This window comes from Procambarus clarkii, chromosome 58, assembly GCF_040958095.1.
Source record: "Procambarus clarkii isolate CNS0578487 chromosome 58, FALCON_Pclarkii_2.0, whole genome shotgun sequence".
Taxonomy (NCBI): Eukaryota; Metazoa; Arthropoda; class Malacostraca; order Decapoda; family Cambaridae; genus Procambarus; species Procambarus clarkii.
In genome coordinates, this window is record NC_091207.1 from 30,910,593 (window position 1) to 30,915,571 (window position 4,979).

The window sequence follows — 4,979 nt, forward strand, 5'->3', positions numbered from 1 at the left end:
ATTTCAGCAGTGCGGGACCTTCTATAAGTTAGTCCAATTCTTCTGGCAGTGCGCTTTAGTGTATGTAATTTGGAATCATTATAATAGGCAAAAGTGTAATTTGGGTTACGTGGCCTGGATGATGGATTAAGTGATTCTATAAACTGTTCGATAGTACCTGTGAGTTCATTGTTAAAATCTTTAACTGAAGAAGGCTCAGATGAACTGTACCATTCTGACACATAAGCAACAAAATTGTTGCTTTTGTGTCAAATAGAGCTTCCGATGCTTACAGTGGCTAATATGGACAGATGATCAGACGCCATACCTGACACAATTAAAGAGGCGCAGATGGTGTGGGAGACGTTGAAACCGAGACATAGATCAAGAATACCTCCATAGATATGCGTCGGTTTAAGGCCACCCACACTCTGTGCATCATTGTGACTACCTACTATTGACCACAGTTGGTTGCCGTTACGATTACTGAGCTATGAATTACCAATATTCCTAAGTCTAGCGTTATAATCACCTGTAATGTTGGTAGGCTCAGTCTGAATACAGATAGGAAGGTCAGTATAATTAAACTTAACACTAGGAGCATACAGGTTAAAGATATTGAGGGCAGAGTTCCCCACGTAGATCCTCACACCATGATACTGAAACCCTTCAGTTGACTTGGCTGGGAGTGGCTGGTGAGGAAGGGACTTCTTAACATACAAAATACAAGAGTGACTGGATTTAAGGTTATAGACAGCAAAGGAGAGTAATTTAGGGGGGTGGAGACCTTGTGGAAACTCTGCACTCCTGAAGGCAGACGACATCAATGGTCGTTACTTTGTTGTGGAGATCAGGGAAGTCTTTTCCTGAATGATGCTATGTTCCAACTGAAGATACGAAGCACCGTTGTATTGGGGGAGTTTGTGGAGGGATCCATAGTTGATATCTAATTTTTAGTCCACAAGAGCTTATATGTGTGTTTGTGTAATTTACTGTCCCTTTGCTTTGCTTTGTATCACTCCTGGTATCCCTCTAAGTTTTGTGATGCAGCTGGCTGCAAGGCAATACAGCTGCAATACACTGTCTCTCGTATGAATTCTTTGACTATTTATGAATTCTGTGCGAGATTTATGAATTCATATTTATTTATGAATTCTATTTATGAATTCTGTTTTAAGGGATTTGGAAGCACTGTTTTTTAAAGGCTTTCCAGTTCCGCAAGTCCTAGTTGTGATATACCAAACCCACTAGCTAGACGAGTGGTGGTATTTAAGTCACCAGGTGTGTGAGCCTCGCTCACTATACTGCTCTCAGTCCTGGCTGCTGACTGTGGGTTACTGTCCAGGTCACTATACTCATATACTCACTATGTTCTTCGCGATGACAACGACAGCGCTGCTGTACTTCCTTCAGCATCTGCTCATACGTCTGTTTAACTGTTACCATAGCTGCTTCATGCTGATGGCGAATCTCTTCTAACTCAAGTCCCCGAGTGTGCTCAACAGGTCTGGAGAGCATTTACCACACAGACAAACGTTTCACAGACAAATCACCGAGAGCAACACAAGGTTTCGCTTGACACAAATAGTAGAGATTTTATACTTTCAGTCGGCTAGCGTTGACACATTCACTTCCAATATATATTTCCTTAAATTAACAGCTGGATGAGGCTGTATTAGCTACACGGACTCAGGCATGGCATAGCTGGGCTGGTGGAAGGCATAGATGGCAGTCTTCTCCCACAAACACTCCCACACGTGTCAGGTTTATTGTTTGACATAACAGCGTGCAGGTACACGTGAGGTACACTTGAGACGCACAGGTTGCAGGGCGCCTCATGTGATGGCTCGGCGCATGAAGGTGGACTCTTGATGTGGTGACTCGGAGCGTGAAGGTGGACTCTTGATGTGGTGACTCGGAGTGTGGTTCTATCGTAGTTTCTCACTTTAAACTCCCAATCAACTAAATAACGTGGTCGTCTTTCTGAAACTATCGGCATTTGACTTGGATTCGCACATAGTGAGATTAACTGCTTTATGAGCTTCTAGAGGTTATCGATACTCATTGGGCCATTATTAATTTGATGCACGTTGTGATATTCAATCCCCTTTTCAGAACTGATGACCAGAAAGAACTCCAGTTAATACCCATAAACGGCCCAGCGCTCCTGGACAGAGTGGGGGGACCTGGAACCCGACCTCAGGTGGGGTTCCCACTCCTAGTACTCACTGACTATTACTCGAATCCATACTACTCTAATTCATGCTTGTCTATGCCTGTTATACCTGAAAGGGATGAAAGCTTCGCATCTCCTTCGTCCACTGTCTCTTCCAGATGAGACCGCAAGGCAGGGTCTTGTGCTGGTGATGGTACTGAGGGAGCTATAATGCCTGACCTTCTGGCCTGGAGTATGATGTTTTGACCAGTCGCCAAGTCTGCCAGCACCATTGTGTAATCTTGAGGCTCGAGCTGTGAAGCGGCCTTGTAGTGAACTCCCCAAAATCCATCCCACAGTGATAATGTCTCCGTTGACCCTATGTGTCAGCTTAGTAACAATCAGCTCTTTAGGCCTCGGTAGGTGGTAGAGATATGGAACACAGATGACTGAAACACAAATTTTTGTCAAATTTAATCAAACTAAAGCTGTAATGCAAAATTTGAACAGAATCCTGGTCACTGAGGCCGAAGTAAAGAAAAGTATTTATCAAAATCAGACAATTAACAGTGAAGTACTTAACTCAATAAGTTCCAACAAAAGACTACTGCTGACAGGTGAAGTATATGTCCACCTTCTGCACTGGTTAGAGGTTCACCGTAAGGGAGCCTTTCAGTCCTTCGGCCTCAACCTGGCGAGGAAATATTAATCCATCATAATCAACTTGCCCCTTGTAATAACCAATTATCTGTGTCTAGCAACGTCCACAACTACTACGTGACTGGGTGATCCTCATTTAGTCAATTGCCTGCTCCTTGCGGATGGTCCCATGATACTGGGCTCTTCTGTATGAGTTTTTTCTGTAATAAACTTTCCAACCATCCGCCGATATCTGAGAGCATGATACTTGTGTGACTCACTCGAGCGAATCGGTATGCCAGGTGTACCAAACACGTCTTCTTCTCCAGTCTACATCGGTGTGAGGGTATTTATTTTTTATTGTTTTCTTCCTACAACAACCTGCAATTGCATGGGACTGCACCAACACCGGTGGTGGTCACACTGCATGAGGTCACGTTGCAGAGAATAACAACAGGCGAGAGCAACTGCCGAGGTCTACTGTATCTCAGGTGTCAGGGTGTGGGGCTTGCAACTGCCAGGGCCCCCTGGTGGACACTCCAGATGTAAGGTTCTGGTCAATTCTTATCACCAACCCAGCATACTAGGTCACCGTCGTTAGTCCCTCAACTGCTTAAGCAATCTAGTAAATAAACTAATGAATTATCACACCGAATTTGTATTCAGTAGTTGAGGCTATGGGGTCTTGATACCCTGAACCAACCCATTAAAACAAGTAGCAATAATTAAATAACAGAAAATAATGGGGCAGTACTCAGAAAAAGGGATGACGGAAAGACACGTGTACAGCAAAATAAATTGGTTCAATAAACTTACTCATTAATACACTTTGCCATGAAGCTTCATTACGTTAATCTAAAGTGTCGCTTTCAACAGCTAAACAATACCATTGGTAGCAAAAACACGGTCCTATCACTCTGAATAGTAAGAATGAGACCTCAGTTTACACTTTAACTGGACTAGATGATCACAACCGTGCACTGACATGTGTTTACTCACCCACACATGACGGTCACCCTTGAATGGCGTGTCACCCTAGAGAGGTGTGTCACCCGTGAGAGGCGTGTTTACACTCGAAGTGTCATCACTGTATATTTATGCACAATGAGGAAGCTCAAGCTAGTAATAAAAGCTTTGTTGTTACTTACAATATCCTGCCCGAGAGAGACCCAACTTAGAGTATGTAGCTCAGATTCTGACACCATGTTATAGAATCAAAGTAATTTCTCTTCAGAGTATACAGAAATGAGCGATTAAGTTAATCCAGCAGGCACTAGAAGCCTTCCTAATGAAAGCAGGCTAAGTAAACACTATTTCCCTTGGCAGTAAGGTCTTAGAGAACGAGGAGAGATGAGTAATGGTTACAAATGCCCTTTTACAACGGGCAAAATAACTATAAACATTTAAGTCAAAACTTGAACAGATTCAATGTATTAAAATTTGATGAAGTTTAGATGCCGAAAAGAAATAGGAAAACTCTGATCTGGAAAACGGAGTTTCAGCTCTGAGGAATATATTACCAAATGCAATAACAGAAGCACACACATGAAAGCTTCAAGCATTGGCTGGATAAATGCAAAGTTGTGCAATACACCTCCCCCTTGAGTAAACCAACTGGAGAGGATTTACCATAAGTGACGAATGGAGCAATTTCAATGCTCATATAATGCCAAATTTGTACTTCTATGTAATTCACTTTGGCATCTTGTCTGATATATTCAAACATCCTGTAATTAAACTACTAATGACACAAAGTTTGGAACAATAAATTTCAGGTTAGACGTTCACATTAAAATACACAAAACGTAGGGGAAGATAGAACACAATCTTGAGATATCCACATTAAAGTGAGTTTCAGTTTGCTACAAGAAGTTCTTATGGTTCAGGGATCCTAGTGATCCAAACAGTGCAATCCATACATGTTTGTATCAGTTTTGTTTGGTGCTACTTCTTCACCTTTTCTGCTTCAGTAACGTTAGATACGCACTTGAAGAAGTCTAATAGCCCAAATAAAACTGAAATTAGCAACAACCTGAATGTGGACAATTTTCAAGGAACAACAAAAGGTAAAGTCACTTATGTAAATATATACAACAATAATAGTTCCTTACCTCGAATATATATACTTCATGACCTTGTGATGCATTTAACCTTTTCCTCTCCCACCACCCACCAGGCATACATCATGTGCCTGCACGACTACGAG